The sequence below is a fragment of the Bos indicus x Bos taurus genome, chromosome X (assembly GCF_003369695.1).
Source record: "Bos indicus x Bos taurus breed Angus x Brahman F1 hybrid chromosome X, Bos_hybrid_MaternalHap_v2.0, whole genome shotgun sequence".
Lineage (NCBI taxonomy): Eukaryota > Metazoa > Chordata > Mammalia > Artiodactyla > Bovidae > Bos > Bos indicus x Bos taurus.
This window is the reverse complement of record NC_040105.1, coordinates 5,795,825-5,813,858: the sequence shown is the minus strand read 5'-3', so window position 1 is coordinate 5,813,858 and position 18,034 is coordinate 5,795,825. Positions and strand designations below refer to the sequence as shown.

The following is an 18,034-nucleotide window of genomic DNA, read 5'->3' as shown; positions in this document are numbered from 1 at the left end:
GACATGAACACACTTCTGTATTTAACATGCAGAACCAACAAAGACCTGCTGGACAGCACAGGGAACTCTGCTCAATCCTCTGTAATAACCTTATGGTCACCAGGGGGAAGGATGGGGGAAGGGATAGTTAGGGAGTTTGGGGTGGACATGGACACACTGCTGTATTTAACATGGAGAACCAACAAGGACCTGCCAGACAGCACAGGGAACTCTTGCTCAATGTCATATAGCAGCCTGAATGGGAAGGCAGTTTGGTGGAGAATGGATACATGCATATGTATGGCTGAGTCCCTTTGCTGTCCACCTAAAACCATCACAACATTGTTAATTGGCTATTGGTTCAGTTCAGTTCACTCACTTAGTCGTGTCCGACTCTGTGACCCCATGAATTGCAGCATGCCTGGTCTCCCTGTCCATCGCCAACTCCCGGAGTTTACTCAAACTCATGTCCATTGAGTTGGTGATGCCATCCAACCACCTCATCCTCTGTCGTCCGTTCTCCTCCTAAGTTCAATCTTTCCCAGCATCAGGGTCTTTTCAAATGAGTCAGTTCTTTGCATCAGGTGGCCAAAGTACTGGAGTTTCAGCTTTAGCATCAGTCCTTCCAATGAATATTAAGGACTGATTTCCTTTAGGATGGACTGGTTGGATCTCCTTGCAGTCCAAGGGACTCTCAAGAGTCTTCTCCAACACCGCAGTTCAAAAGCATCAATACCTAAGTGCTCAGCCTTCTATATAGTCCAACTCTCACATCCATACATGACTACTAGAAAAACCATAGCTTTCCCATAGCTTTACAGACCTACTTTACAAAAAGCAAAGTATTGTCTCTGCTTTTTAATATGCTGTCTAGGTTGGTCATAGCTTTTCTTCCAAGGAGCAAGCATCTTTTAATTTCATGGCTGCAATCACCATCTACAGTGACCATCTATATCTACACCATCTACTGCTGCTGCTGCTAAGTCGCTTCAGTCGTGTCTGACTCTGTGTGACCCCAGAGACGGCAGCCCACCAGGCTCCCCCATTCCTGGGATTCTCCAGGCAAGAACACTGGAGTGGGTTGCCATTTCTGTCTCCATCTACAGCCCCCCAAAATAAAGTATCTTACTGTTTCCATTATTTCCCCATCTATTTCCCATGAAGTGATGGCCATGATCTTCGTTTTCTGAATGTTGAGCTTTAAGCCAACTTTTTCACTCTCCTCTTTCATTTTCATCAAGGGTCTTCTTAGTTCCTCTTCACTTTCTGCCATAAGGGTGGTGTCATCTGCATATCTGAGGTTATTGATATTTCTCCCGGCAATCTTGATTCCAGCTTGTGCTTCTTCCAGCCCAGCGTTTCTCATGATGTACTCTGCATATAAGTTAAATAGGCAGGGTGACAATATACAGCCTTGACGAACTCCTTTTCCTATTTGGAACCAGTCTGTTGTTCCCTGTCCAGTTCTAACTGTTGGTTCTTGACCTGCATACAGATTTCTCAGGAGGCAGGTCAGGTGGTCTGGTATTCCCATCTCTTTCAGAATTTTCCACAGTTTCTTGTGATCCACACAGTCAAAGGCTTTGGCATAGTCAATAAAGCAGAAATAGATGTTTTTCTGGAACTCTCTTGCTTTTTCGGTGATCCAGAGGATGTTGGCAATTTGATCTCTGGTTCCTCTGCCTTTTCTAAAACTAGCTTGAACATGTGGAAGTTCGCGGTTCGTGTACTGCTGAAGCCTGGCTTGGAGAATTTTGAGCACTACTTTACTAGCGTGTGAGATGAGTGCAATTGTGCGGTAGTTTGCACATTCTTTGACATTGCTATAATTGGCTGTATAATTGGCTATACCCCAATACAAATAAAAAGATTTAAAAAAAACAGCTGTTTGCAGAACCTTTATACACACCTTTGCAGAGCCTGGAAGGTTCTTGTGAACCATTATGTGGGAAGACCCACTCTCCAGTCAGTATGAAGTTTCAGGTCCCAAGCCTCCATCTTTGACTCTCCGTGTCTTCCCACAACTTGTTCATAGCCACTTTGCTATCTTGATTTTTAAAATTACATCTATTTATTTATAATTGAAGGATAATTGCTTTACAGTGTTGTGTTTTTGGTTTCTGCCAAACATATAGGACTTATATCTATGTCCCCTCCCTCTTGAACCCCCTCCCACCACCCTCCCCATCCCACCCCTCTTGGTTACAGAGCCCCAGTTTGGGTTTCCTGAGTCATACAGCAAATTCCCATCACCCCTTTACTAGTTTTAAATCACCTTTTACCAACAGATCTATGTCTGTACTAGATTTCAGTGATGCCTACTATTGAAGATTGGTTGTTGTTTAGTCGTTCAGCCCTGTCTGACTTTTTGTGAGCCCACGGATTGCAGCACACCAGGCAAAGTCTGTGGTTCTGAGTAGTTTTAAGAATACTTGATGTATTCATTTTTAAAAAAATTAGAGTACAGTTAGTTTACAATGTTGCCTTAATTTCTACTATAGAGAAAAATGACTCAGTTATTCACATATATACATTTTTTAAATATTCTTTTCCATGATGCTCTAGCACAGAATATTGAATATACTTCCCTGTGGCTATTCAAGAAGACCTTGTTTTGATGTATTCATTGTTAACTTGATTTAGAACACTTCCAGAAACCTTTTGAGAATAGTACTTTCATATGCCTTTCTTCTGAATCAAAGTACAGCAACCGTGTTGACAAAGACTACTAAACATTTTTGCCTTGCTTGGCCATAAAAGGGCTTCCCTGGTGGCTCAGCTGATAAAGAATCCGCCTGCAATGTGAGAGACCTGAGTTCGATCCCTGGGTTGGGAAGATCCCCTGGAGAAAGGAAAGGCTACCCACTCCAGTCTTCTGGCCTGGAGAATTCCACGGACTGTATAGTCCATGGGGTTGCAAAGAGTAGGACACGACTGAGTGACTTTCGCTTTCTTTAGCCAAACTGTTGCAGCTGTTCAGCTCAGCTATCGTGTGGCACAAAAGCAACCACAGACAATACATTAATGAATGAGTGTGGCTGTGTTCCCATAAGTTTTACTTGGCGAAAACAGTTGGTGATTCAGATTTGGTCCCTGGTTTCTAGCTTCTGATCCTAATCGACATGTACCGGTTATTAACTTTTATTTGCTTATTCACATTCTCTCTAGATAGATAGCTATAGATATAGGTGTAGGTGTATACTTAGAGTTGTTCATTTTTCCATCCATTTAAAACTAAGTTGCAGACCTCACGACTTTTTAGCCTTCAAAGTTTTAGCATGTATCTCTTACATAAGTTGCAGATGTCATGACTTTTTATCCTTCAGTGTTTTAGCATGCAGCTCTTACATAAGTTGCAGACATCACAACTTTTTACCCTTCAGTGTTTCAGCGTGTATCTCTTACGTAACTGCCGTGGAATGATCACATTCAGAGACTTTCCCATGGGTGTAGCCCGATAATCTCCTATTTGGTCTGCGGTTAAATTTCACTGCTTGTGCCAACAATGCCCTATGCAGCATTGTTTTCTCTGGTTCAGGGTCTGGCCCATCCAGCAGTCCTTGTGTTCATCTGTCACGTGTCTTCAGTCTCCTTTCATCAGGAAGCAGTCCTCAGCCCTCCTTTGCATCTCACAACATTGGTATGTTTTACGACTAGAGGCTTTTGGCTTTGTAGAAGGCGCCTCATTCTGGATTTGTCAGATTTTTTTCCTGGTGGTTCCGTTAAGATTCAGGATGCTACCTGGGTGGTGGTGAGGCTGTGTTTTTACCAGAGCATCATATCAGGGGCATGCCATGTGGGGTTCCCCTGGAGACCTTTCCTTTATCACGTAGTTAAGGTGTTATATCCAGATTTCTCCACTGTAAAGCTGTCACTTTATCTTCATTATTAATATCCTTTTAGCATATTAAATATTTTAAATTAGACTATAGTTGATGTACAATCTTATGTAAGTTACAAGTATAAAAAGTGAAAGGCGCTCAGTTGTGTCCAACTCTTTGCGACCCCGTGGACTATACAGTCCGTGGAATTCTCCAGGCCATGATACTGGTGTGGGTCACCTTTCCCTTCTCCAGGGTATCTTCCCAACCCAGGGATCGAACCCAGGTCTCCCACATTTTGGCAGATTCTTTACCAGCTGAGCCACAAGGGAAGCCCAAGCAGACTGGAGTAGGTAGCCTATCCCTTCTCCAGTGGATCTTCCAGACCCAGGAATCGAACCAGGGTCTCCTGCATTGCAGGCGGATTCTTTACTAACTGAGCTATCATGGAGGCCCAAGTTCCAAGTATACGTAATGTCTTTTTAACTTGACAAGTAACCATGGGCTGTTATTGGGTCTTTCAGTACTGTGCCAAAAAACGCCGTAGCAGAGGAGCAGGTGGAGAATCCGGATGCTAAGAAAGTACAGTCATCACAGTGGGAGAGTGACTCTCCTCTGAGCATCTCAGAGAAAGCTGACTTTCTCTGATGTGAGATGCGGGAGGCGGCGTGACATGGCAGAGTTGGGCTAGTTTGCTGATCTTCTTGGGTTTAGGGCTCTGCTGGTCATGCAGCTGTGCATCCGTGGGCTGACCGCCAAAATTTTCATTATTTTGGCAAGATGTGGTACGCTTTTCGACACACGGGATTGCAACAATTTCTCTACCAATTTAGAGTTGGAGAGAGTCCATGAAGACTTCTAAAGCCAGCACAGTACACATATTTTATGAAATATATTGGGGGGGAGAAACTGGGGAAAAAAAACAAAACAAAAAAAACAGATCCATAGTTTTCCAAAGAAACTTGCTGCCCTTAATTCAGAAAACAGCAAAGGTCTTTGGAAACTTCTGTTGAGAGCATTATCATCAGCTTTTTGAGTATATACCGGTGTGAAATGAAAAGTGGATTTGTGTGTGTGTGTGTGAAACTCCAAATTTATTTTTTACATGCAGCAAAAGTGAAGTATATATGACTATTCAGCTTTTTCTTATTCAACAGAAATGTTTGTGTATGAGAGCATTCCATATATCCTATAAATGGTACCGTGCTCTGGTGTCAGATTTTCCTTCTGATTCCAGCTTCCAGCCACACCCAAGAACCTGACACCTCACCCAACCACAGCAGTTGGACTTGGGGCTGAGAAGTTGGCAGTTTAGAAACAATGACTGAAACAGGCTTGAGAGACTAGAATTAAAAGAAATGTTCATTTCTTTAATTTAAAAAAGCAGTTATCAAGGAAATCTGAGAGAACGAAAATAAATTCTCCTTACTGGTCTTTTAGAAATGGAAGAGAATCAGATTTCCTGAATACCCACCACTGTGTGAGCATTTAAAAATGTTGTCTGTATGAATTTTTTTTTAGAAAGTATCTTCTGAGGCAAATATTACTCTTTTGTGGGGGTAGCGGGGAGGGTTCCCCAGTGGCTCAGATGATAAAGAATACACTTGCAATGCAGGAGACACAGGTTAGATCCCTGGGTTGGGAAGATCCCCTGGAGGAGAAAATGGCAACCCATACCAGTATTCTTGCCTGGAGAATTCTGTGGGCAAGATGAACCTGGAGGGCCACGGTGAGTATTACTCTTTTATGTATCAGAAACCTCAGACCTGCCTGGAACCATCCATCTCTGGGTGCTTCACTTTGTGTTACCTTTCCACTCATGATCTCTCGAGCTTAGTCACAAGAGTCGCACCTAGAAGGGCACACACGTCTGGTCATCAGCACTTTCCCACCTTATCGGAAAGCTGTGGACACAGTGTGCTTCTCATGACCGTTGTTGTGTGCCTCTGCATCCGGATTCTCACATCCGCTAAGCTCAGCGGTGAATTGAATGGTTTGTGTCCAATCACAGATGGAGCCGTGAACATAAATCCCGCTACCCGGCCATTGCTCCTGTAAACACGTGTTAGTTCCCAAATCTGCAAGAGGCAGGGTTGGTTTCGATGCCACCGGAGATTCTTGCCTCTCTAAAATTCTGGATTTCCATGTTGTAACCCCTGGAGCATTCTCTGATGAGTACTTTCTGTTTCTCCTAGCCCTTCAGTCAGACTGCCTCCGTCGGGTCCTTTCTTTTTGCCTACTAATATGTTCTGCTGCTGCTGCTGCTGCAAAGTTGCGTCAGTCGTGTCCAACTCTGTGTGACCCCATAGACAGCAGCCCACCAGGCTCCCCCGGTCTGGGATTCTCCAGGCAAGAACACTGAAGTGGGTTGCCATTTCCTTCTCCAATGCATGAAAGTGAAAAGTGAAAGTGAAGTCGCTCAGTCGTGTCCAACTCCTAGCGACCCCATGGACTGCAGCACACCAGGCTCCTCTGTTCATGGGATTTTCCAGGCAAGAGTACTGGAGTGGGGTGCCATTGCCTTCTAGTCTCTTCTTTTTCATGTATCCTCCTGTGTCAGTCTCCCCACGCACTAATACAAAAAGAGGGGACAAACAGGTGAAAAGATGCTCAGGTAACTCATTATTAGAGAAATGCAAATCAAAACTATAATGCACATAGAACTATATTCTGACCTCACACCAGTCAGAATAGCCATCATCAAAAAAAATCTTTAAACAGTAAATGCTGGGGAGGGTGTGGAGAAAAGGCAGCCCTCTTGAACTGTTGGTGGGAATGAAAATTGGTGCCACCACTGTCGAAAACCATATGGAGATTCCTTAAACAGCTAAACAAAGAACTACCATATGACCTGACCCTTGGGCATATATCTGGAGAAAACCATAATTCACAAAGATACAAGTACCCCAGGGTTCATAGCAGCACTGTTGACAGTAACCAAGACATGAATTAACCTAAATGTCCATGGACACAGTAATGGATAAAGAAAAGTGGTAACTACCCAGCCACGAAAAGGAATGAAATTGTGCCATTTACAGAGATGTGGCTGGACCTAGAGACTCATCCAGAGTGAAGGAAAGTGAAAGTGAAGTCACTCAGTTGTGTCCGACTCTTTGCTACCACATGGACACCAGGCTCCTCTGTCCATGGGATTTTCTAGGCAAGAGTACTGGAGTGGGTTGCCATTTCCTTCTCCAGAGTGAAGGAAGTCAGAGAAAAATAAATATTGAATAATGTTGCTTATATGTGGAATCTAGAAAAAGGATACGGATGAACTTTTTTGCAAAGCAGAAATAGACACACAGATATTTTGGACACCAAAGTGGGGGAAAGGAAATGGGGTGGATGGGGAGACTGAGCCTCACATATACATACTACTGTGTATGAAATAGATGACTAATGAGAATCTAACTCGGAGAAGGCAATGGCGACCCACTCCAGTACTCTTGCCTGGGAAATCCCATGGACGGAGGAGCCTGGTAGGCCCCAGTCCATGGGGTCGCAAAGAGTTGGACATGACTGAGCGACTTCACCTTCAATGAGAATCTACTGTATAGGTCAGGGAACTCTGCTCAGTGTTCTTTGGTGACTTGAATGGGAAGGAAATCCAAAACAGAGAGGATATACATACACGTATAGCTGACTCACTCTCCCGTACGTGGGTGCGTGTTCAGTCGCTTCAGTCGTGTCTGACTCTTTGCGAGCCAATGGACTGTGGCTCACCAGGCTCCTCTGTCCATGAGATTCTCCAGGCAAGAATACTGGAGTGGGTTGCCATTGCCTTCTCCAGCTCTACCGTACGGCAGACCCTAAGACAATATTGTAAAGCATTCTATACTCCAGTAAACATTAATTTAAGAAAAAGAGGGGACAAGATAGATCACACAAGAACGCTCTGCCGAACCCTGAGACCTCCAGTGTCGTCATTCTAGCGCTCACGTATCACAGCTCCCCAAATCCTTTACACACCGTATTCACGTTTCCTCTACTTCCTTTTGATGTGAATCTTAGATTTTCGCTTCTAAGTGAGTTGTTTGCCTTTCTAGACTGTGAAGAACTTGAAGATTGTGTGTGTGTGTGTGTGTGTTCAGTTTATAAATTAAGCAGAACCATCGCTTTGCATGACAAAGTGGTAATGGAATGCAGCATATGTTTATGAAAAAAAAATGAATGATGAAGAAAGAAAAACATATGCTGTAAATGCTCCTCACTCGCTTTACCCTTTCTGCAGAACTGCAGATCCACAATTGTGCGGTGCAGTGGGCAACCGTCCCTGTATATCCACTCAAGACCTCGGACTCATCGTGTTAAATGTTGACTTCCAGCCCTTTCTCTGTGTATCTTCCTCCTGCACCCTTTGTCTTAGGGGCACCCTCAGCTCCTTTCAGGTGGAGATTAGCAAGTTAGGTGCCTCTGCCATTCTCACTTCTCCGACTTTGCCGTTCGCAGGTTGACTTTTCTCTGCCTTTCGCTCAGTGTCGTCTGCCATCCAAACGGCATGTCGACACTACAAGTGGTCAGGGAGAATGTTTGGGAGGCACTATAATAATTTTTGCTCTGGTTTGGTTTCCTGTGTATCTCACCTCCCTACTCCACCTCCCATTCTAACACTCATTTTAAGCACAAACTGGGGCAAGCAACTCTGCTCTGTTGGGTTGGCCAAAAAGTTCTTTTAGATTTTTCCGTAACATCTCATGGCAAACCCTGAGCAAATGTTTTGGCCAACCCAGTAAGATTGTCAATGGCTCTAGTTGAATTCCAAGGGCCATCTTTCTAGCTGTGTGTTTTATGGCATCTTCTCTGTTTTAGCTTTCATACTCCACATATTTACAGTCCTGTTCAGGCCCCAAACCTGTTTACCAGGGATCAGATTGTCCTCATCCTTCTAAGCTGATTCATGTGCTCTTCATTCTGTGAAACCTTCTCCATTTATCACATATGGAACAACATACCACTTCTTTGGCTTCTCACGGGTTCTTCTTCCATCATTTATTGTACACATTGCTGCTATTGTTATTGTTGTTCAGTCACTCATTCGTGTCCACTTCTTTGCAACCCCATGGACTGCAGCACGCCAGGCCTCCCTGTCCATCACCAAATCCCAGAACTTGCTCAAACTTATGTCCATTGAGTCGGTGATGCCACCCAACTGTCTCATCCTCTGTCATCCCCTTCTCCTGCCTTCGGTCTTTCCCACCATCAGAGTCTTTTCCAATGAGTCAGCTCTTTGTATCAGGTGGCCAAAGGATTGGAGTTTCAGGTTCGGCATCTGTCCTTCCAGTGAACATTCAGGACTGATTTCCTTTAGGATGGACTGGTTGGATCTGCCTTGCATTCCAAGGGACTCTCAAGAGTCTTCTCCAGCACCACAGTTCAAAAGCATCATAATTTGTCGCTGTAGGCTTTTCTCCCATGGAGGTTACAGACTGCCTCAGGGAAAGACAAATTTCAACCATATTTACCCCCACCATACTGAGTAGATGAGCAGTTAGACCATAGGAAGCATGAATCCATATTTGTTGATTTAGCAGATGTTAGTTTGAACAGGTTGAAATGTATAGAATGCTGCTGCTTTATTTTTACAAGGGTCGTATCTATTTGTGCTCAGTCACTCAGTCGTGTCTGACTCTTTGCAACCCCATGGACTGTAGCCCTTCAGGCTCCTGTGTCTACGCGATTTCCCAGCCAAGCGTACTGGAGTCGGTTGCCATTTCCTCCTCCAGGGGATCTTCCCGACCCAGGGACTGTACCTGCGTCTCTTGTGTCTCCTGCATCGGCAGGTGGATTCTTTACCACTAGTGCCAGCTGGGAAGCCATCTATCTATTTAACATAATGTAATTATGGGTTCTATTTCCTTGAGAATGGGGTGTGTATGAAAATTTGAATTTCATTGGAACGCTTTTGCCTCAGAAATTTTTTGTGACTGCTATTTAGGTAGTATAATTTCCTTTGCTGTACGTTTGAGAAAGTTTTGTGTTGAATGTAAGGTATGGGATTTTGTGCTAAATACTGTGAAGATGGAGGTTCACCAAAGCAAAGATGGAGGTTCACCAAAGCAATATCAATCATTTTTCTCTTTGTCAGTACTTTGGCTCTGAAGAGGTGGATCTCTTTATCTGTGGTGTACATAAAATCTTTGCAATTTGTAGCACCTAGAGCATTCTGGAAGTGAATCCTCCTTGGGATCATAATAAATTAGTAATCTCATAGATTTGCAGAGTAAATCCCTTTCAAATATATCATCTCATTAAGCCCTTCTAGCTCATGGCAGAAATAGGGCAGGGCTTTATAGTGGAAATAACATCCCTTTGAGTGGGCCAAAGTGTGCCTCCAAACACCAGTTTCCACAGTCTCAACTATCTTTACTTGCTTTCTTTCCTCAGCCTCTACAAAAAGAAGTTTCCTCTCTCTAAAATAGAATCGTAGTACTTACTGTTACCTCCATCAATTCATTGTCATGAGGCTCCACTGAACCAATCATTTTAAACATGCTCCATAAGTCTATAAAGATCTGGGGACACTCTCATTCAGCAAGACTGTAGCAAGTTAACGTGGATGACTGTGTTCTCATATTTTAATTAGCATTCTTGTTGTTGTTCAGCTGTGAAGTCATATCTGGGTCTGTGGGACCCCTGGACTGCAGCATGCCTAGCTTCCCTGTCCTCCACTGTTTCTCAGAGTTCGTGCAGGTTTTTGTTCATTGAGTCTGTGATGCCATCCAACCATCTCATCCTTTGTTACCCAACCCCCCGCCCCTCCCCACCACACTTCTCCTGCCCTCAGTCTTTCCCAGCGTCAGGGTATTTTCCACTGACTCACCTCTTTGCATCAGGTGGCCAAAGTATTGGGGCTTCAGTTTCAGCATCAGTCCTTCCAGTGAATATTCAGGGTCGATTTCCTTTAAAATGGACTGGTTGGATCTCCTTGCAGTCCAAGGGACTCTCAAGAGTCTTCTCCAACATCATGGTTCAAAAGCATCAAGTCTTTGGCACTCAGCCTTCTTTATGGTCCAACTGTCACATCTGTATATGACTGTTGGGAAAACCATACCTTTGACTCTACAGACCTTTGTCTGCAAAGTGATGTTTCTGCTTTTTAATACGCTCTTCCCCAGTAGCATATTGGACACCCTCCCACCTGGCGGGGGCAGAGACGGGGGGCTCATCTTCCAGTGTTGGCATGTCTTTTTGCCTTTTTATTCTGTCCATTGGGTTTTTCCAGGCAAGAATACTGGAGTCGGGTGCCACGTCCTTCTCCACTGGACCACATTTTGTCAGAACTCTTCACTTTGACCTGTTCATCTTTGGCGAACTGCATGACATGGCTCATAGCTTCATTGAGTTACACAAGCCCCTTTGCCACGACAAGGCTGTGATCCATGAAGCAGCTGAATTAGCAAGCTGAAACTGAATAGTTCATGTGATTTTATCAGTTGCAGGGTAGACACATGGTCAAGTTAGCCTTAGACCAAGACTTTGCTTTCCATGATGCCCATGGCTCCTTCATAGATGGTATTCTCTGAGGGCATGCTCTGTCCCACATGCCTTGGGAAGGGTTATAAAAGGGTTAGCAGACATGTTCCCCCCTCACCAGGACTTGGAGATACTATAACTTCAGTACAAGTCATAGACTCCCACCAGTCTGTCAGCAATATGAGCATTCTTGGGGGAAATTCTAAATCCTACCTGGTTGCACAGAGGGGAAATCAGTTTGTGCTTTGTGCACAGCAGTGGCCAAAAGTAGATGGTTTGGTCTGAGTGGAGAAGAACAGCATAGCTAGTCTGTAAGGAAGACAGGTTGGTTTAGTCACTCATTCGTGTCTGATCCTTGTGACCCCATGGACTGTAGCGCAACAGGCTCCTCCGTCCATGGGATTCTCCAGGCCAGAATTCTCCAGGAGTGGGTTGCCATTTCCTTCCCCACGGGATCTTCCCAATCCATGGATTGAACCTGGGTCTTCCGCACTGCACGTGGTCTTTTGCATTGCAGGCAGAGTTTTTATCCACTGAGCCACCAGGTAAGCACTTTAGGAAGACATATCATGATAAAAGTTGGGTTAGAAAGGATTTGGTGTTTAGGGAATGGAAAAGCAACTAGCTTCACTGGAAGCAATTCATAGGATATTGAAAGCGTTAACTGGGCAGAATTTGCTGGTTGACCAGATGTTTGGAATGTAAGGGCTTCCCTGGTGGCTTAGATGGTAAAGAATCTGCCTGTAATATGGGATACCCAAGTTCGATCCCTGGGTTAGGAAGATTCCCTGGAGAAGGAAATGGCAACCCACTCCAGTATTCTTGCTTGCAGGATTCCATGGACAGAGGAGCCTGGCCAGCTACAGAAGATGCAGTTGCAGAGTCAGACATGACTGAGTAGCTAACACTTTTTCTTCTCTTTGAATGTAAACCCAGGTACTCTGGGTTAGATTGAATAATTATTGACTAGTTGTATCAGTGACCTCAGATCTTCAAAACCATGACTTGGTAGGATGAATGTGGCCAGTTCCATGATTAGAGGTCAGAGTCCCAAGTAGCATTTTATCCTCCATCCTGGGAAGGTTGTTTCTCAGGACCAAATCGATTACCATGGTCACTTGGCATGTTCAGAAATTCTCAGTCTCGACACTGTTAACATCTGCAGCTGGATAAGTTTATCACGAGAGTGCTATCCGGATATTGTACGATGTTTAACCAGTATTCATAGCCTCACCCACAATAAGTCAGCACCTCTCCTGTTAATCAAAACAAATAAAATGACTCCAGAGTGCCAAATGCACCCCCCCACACACACCAGGAATGCAAAGTCCCTCCCATTTCAGAAGCACATACTTAGAGCAGTGAAAATGGTTTGTCTAGTATCTTATAAATAAATTACAGTAAAGAGACCTGTACAGTGTGTGTATTTGTGTATGTGTGTGTGTGTGTGTGTGTGTTAGTAACCCCATACCCCGGGAATGCAAAATCACTCCCATTTCAGTCAGTCAGTTCAGTCACTCAGTCGTGTCCAACTCTTTGTGACCCCATGAATCGCAGCACTCCAGGCCTCCCTGTCCATCACCAACTCCCGGAGTTCACTCAGACTCACGTCCATCGAGTTGGTGATGCCATCCAGCCATCTCATCCTCTGTCGTCCCCTTCTCCTCCTGCCCCCAATCCCTCCCAGCATCAGAGTCTTTTCCAATGAGTCAACTCTTCACATGAGGTGGCCAAAGTATTGGAGTTTCAGCTTTAGCATCAGTCCTTCCAAAGAACACTTAGGGCTTATCTCCTTTAGAATGGACTGGTTGGATCTCCTTGCAGTCCAAGGGACTCTCAAGAGTCTTCTCCAACACCACAGTTCAAAAGCATCAATTCTTCGGCACTCAGCTTTCTTCACAGCCCAACTCTCACATCCATACATGACCACAGGAAAAACCATAGCCTTGACTAGACGGACCTTTGTTGGCAAAGTAATGTCTCTGCTTTTGAATATGCTATCTAGGTTGGTCATAACTTTCCTTCCAAACAGTAAGTGTCTTTTAATTTCATGGCTGCAGTCATCATCTGCAGTGATTTTGGAGCCCAGAAAAATAAAGTCTGAAACTGTTTCCACTGTTTTCCCATCTATTTCCCATGAAGTGATGGGACTAGATGCCATGATCTTCGTTTTCTGAATGTTGAGCTTTAAGCCAACTTTTTCACTCTCCTCTTTCACTTTCATCAAGAGGCTTTTTAGTTCCTCTTCAGTTTCTGCCATTTCAGAACCACATACTTAGAGCAATGAAAATAATTTGTCTAGTTTCTTAGAAATAAATTCCAGTAGAGAGACCTGTATAGCGTGTGTATTTGTGTATGTGTATGTGTGTGTGTGTGTTAGTAACCCCCCACCCTGGGAATCACTCTCATTTCAGTCAGTCAGTCAGTTCAGTCACTCAGTCGTGTCTAACTCTTTGCGACCCAATAAATTGCAGCACGCCAGGCCTCCGTGTCCATCACCAACTCCTGGAGTTCACTCAGACTCACGTCCATTGAGTCGGTGATGCCATCCAGCCATCTCATCCTCTGTCGTCCCCTTCTCCTCCTGCCCCCAATCCCTCCCAGCATCAGAGTCTTTTCCAATGAGTCAACTCTTCGCATGAGGTGGCCAAAGTACTGGAGTTTCAGCTTTAGCATCATTCCTTCCACAGAAATTCCATAATTTGTCTAGTATCTTACAAATAAATTCCAGTAAAGAGACTTGTACAGTGTTGTGTGTGTGTGTTAATCACTCAGTCATGTCCAACTGTTTGTGACCCCATGGACTGTAGCCCACCAGGCTCTTCTGACCATGGGATTCTCGAGGCAAGAATACTGGAGTGGGTTGCCGTTCCTTTCTCCAGGGGATCTTCCCAATCCAGGGATCGAACCCCGGTCTCCCACATTGGAGACAGATTCGTTACCATCTGAGCCCCCCGGGAAGCCTGTACTGTGTCGTACAATATATTTAAAAGTTGGAAGGGTTTACGTAAATTCTCCATTGGTGGCTTCTGTATAGAGTTTGAGTGTGAGGCAATTCTGGAAAATGACCAGAAGGCAGGGAAGAGCAGCTGTTTCCTAGATAATTGACTCACCTCGCCAGTGACCATCCTTTTTGTCACCTCCAGTTGTCCACAATGGACCCCCTTGACTCTTACTCACTGTGAGCCTGGTCCCTGGAAGTATTGACATTTGGGTGTCCCAACCCTAAGTGCTGATTATGAGAGCATTTCAATTTATCAATGCATTTATTCAACATTTCCGTTTGTCAGTTTATTGAGCTGCTACCCAATGCTGAGAGTAGAGTAGTAAATGTAATAAATGTCACAGAGTCTCATTGCTCACTGTTCCATGAGGGGGATATTATATGAGTATGTCTTGTATTACTGTTTATCTTAAAATAGTAATGTAATGTATAATTATCATCTGAGAAAGCGATATTGTGACCATATCTTTCTAGTTCAGTTCAGTTCAATCAGTCATGTCTGACTCTTTGCAACCCCATGGACCTCAGCACAACAGGTCTTCTTGTCCATCACTAACTCCCGGAATTTACTCAAACTCATGTCCATTGAGTCAGTGATGCCATCCAACCATCTCATCCTCTGTCATCCCCTTCTCCTCCTGCCTTCAATCTTTCCCAGCGTCAGGGTCTTTTCAAATGAGTCAGTTCTTTGCATCAGGTGGCCAAAGTGTTGAAGTTTCAGCTTCAGCATCAGTCCTTCCAATGAATATTCAGGACTCATTTCCTTTGGGATGGACTGGTTGGATATTTTTGCAGTCCAAGGGACTCTCAAGAGTCTTCTCTAACACCACAGTTCAAAAGCATCAATTCTTTGGCTCTCAGCTTTCTTTATAGTCCAACTTTTACATCCATACACGACTACTGGGTATCTTTCTAGATTAAGTAAAAACAGAAATCAATAGCTCCATTCCAAATGACAATCAATGTGATTAGCTCACTCAGCTTTTTTGTTTGTTGGTTTCTCTGAAATTTGAAGTTTCTCTTCACTGAGTGAATCAGTAGCCTAGGAGAAAGTGATTTCGAACAGTTGATCATCCTAAAACTTGAAAGCCTGAAACACTGGTTAGAACATTCATTTTGATTGCTGTTATTCATTGATTGATTTTTAGCTTGAGGCAGTATGTGATCCGGGCACTTAAAGCTGCAGTTGGCTGTCTGTAGGATTATCTGTCTTCTGTTCCCTTCACTGCGTGCTGCAGTCCATGGGGTAGCAAAGAGTCAGACATGATTTAATGACTGAACAACAATTCCCTTCACACATGGAAGAGAGTTTTGGGGGCTACCTTTTTTGGCAAACTTTTTATTGCTTGGAGAAATAGGAAGTGTTCTACTCTTGTTTGAAGTGTGAGAGAAATGGCTGCCTTTTTTTAAATCTTTGGCTTTTGTTGAAATCATTTTACCTGGCCGGTAGCATCATAAAGAAATAGAGCTTTGGCAAACTCATCCTGCAAAGGTTTACTCAAATGTTTACATCTAGGTTGGTCTTGTAATTTTCACAGTAGTAGCCGTAGCGTTAGTTGCTCAGTCGTGTCCAACTCTTTGCAACCCCACAGGCTATAGCCCACTAGGCTCCTCTGTCTATGGGAGTCTCCAGGCAAGAATACTAGAGTGGGTTACCATTCCCTTCTCCAGGGGATCTTCCTGACCCAGGGATCGAATCCAGTCTCCTGCATGGCAGGCAGATTGTTTACCATCTACAGGGAAGATTACTAAAAGACAGTGTTGCCTGTCATTAATAATATGTTGATGTGTTTATTTAAATGCTTCTGATTAGTGGTGATTGGAAAAGAAGCAAGCATGCAATTAAAATAGAACTTTAAATTGCATACACTAATGCTAGATTTGACAGATGGAGATTGTGGATTAACAAGAAGATAAATGTAGTTTCTTGGTTTTACACACTTTCATCAACCTTTTTGGAGAAGGAAATGGCAACCCACTCCAGTATTCTTGCCTGGAGAATCCCGCGGACAAAGGAGCCTGATGGGCTACAGTCCACGGGGTCGCACAGAGTCGGACACGACTGAGCGACTAACACATTTTACACATGTATCTCTGGCATTAGTGTTTCAGACATATGCCTCTTTTTGTAAATGACGTCTGTGTTCTATAAGGTATTTTTTCCACAGGTTGTCAGGATTATGGTTATTTGGTACTATGGACATCACAGAGGACTGACTTTTTAATACACTGCTGTCTATAGTTGTCAAAATGCACATGTGTACATATAATACCTTGTTTTCCTAATTTACACGTTCAGCAATGACAGAAAGATTCACACAATTATTTTGCGATATATTTTTTAGCCACATTGCATTGAACAGTTTTTATATGGAACGGATGCTTGTTGGATGTTTCCCGAATGAAATGATGGAGACTTAACTTGTCAGAAGCTCAGCTTATGTCTGGGAGAAATCCCCAGGTCTTGTGGAGTGGTCCTTCTTGGTCATATGACACTTTTTCAGATGAAAAAAAAAAATTGCAGGTTATTTTTAAAGAGTGCCATCGATTCATTTTGAGTAGTCTTGAGAAGGAGTTGGGCTAAACATATTTATTAAATGGCTAAGCACCAACTTTTTTGGCTAGGAGCCACAGTCCTGAAAAGAATGAAGACAGCTTAGAGGGTAAGACACTGGACTTAACGTTTTAGCAAACAAATTAACTCTTTAGGGAGTTTATAAAGTATGTAAGGTGGACAACTGTTTACACTGTTTCATTTAAATTTTTAAATTATTTCATTACTGTTAGAAAATAGTATTCTTTTAGAATTGCTATATTGACAAAAATCAATACATTTAACATACTTGGGAGAGGTGGACACTAATAAACTTGGGACAGGCTTGTACTGGTCTTGGAAAAGCATTGATGAGCTTAGCATTTTTTTTCATTAAGTAACCAAGAATGAATCTTTTATATTCAGTATTAAAGAATATAAAATGTAGAATATTCTCGGAAGAAATAGCTTGCCCCTTGAAGTCTACACGGAAGAAGAAAGAGACTGTTGTCATCAAATCCTGTAGCAGTTTCCCCCCCCCCCCCCAGCTTTACTGAGATATAATCGACATATATAACATTGTTTAAGTTTAGGGTATACAGTGTGAGATTGGATACATGTGTGTATTGGAAAACGTTTACCACACTAATGTAGTTCTTTTTAAAGATCAGTGTCAGCACCGAGATTTCCAGGCGAAATTGCTGAAAGAGGATCTTGGGTTTTGATCCCAGAGATCTGACCCTGTTGGTGTAGGGGCCGGTCGTGGGCTTGCATTTCTGATACCCTGCAAGGTGACGCTCCTGTTGCTGGTCACTGATCACACGTTGGGAGCAGTCCTATGACAGACTGACAGTTGATACAGTCAGTGGTTTGCTTTCATTTATGCAGTTTTGAATATATGAAAGCTCTGAAATAATCATGAGGTTACGGGAGCCATGAGCATACCAACATTTAGATAACTGGCGCTTAACCGGACATAACGAATATTTAATAATGGATAAGTTAATAATTAACTGTTGTATTAAAATATATTTTGAGAATCATATATCCATTCATGTGGAAGTATGATTTTGATTTCAATCATGAGGCCTGACTGTTATCTCTTTCTCATTTTGATATATAGATAATGTATATTTTATGAGTTATATTAGTAGTACTACATATGTATAACAAAGTGCGTTTATGTCTATATATACCTTGTTTATTCCATAATATTATTATTTC

At 43.3% G+C, this 18,034-nt stretch overlaps 1 protein-coding gene across 1 annotated transcript in view; it reads left to right on the top strand.

The window, feature by feature from the left end:
- The window catches only part of ANOS1 (anosmin 1), a 211,900-nt gene that overhangs the window by 102,996 nt on the left and 90,870 nt on the right, over nt 1-18,034 (top strand). The window lies entirely within an intron of this gene.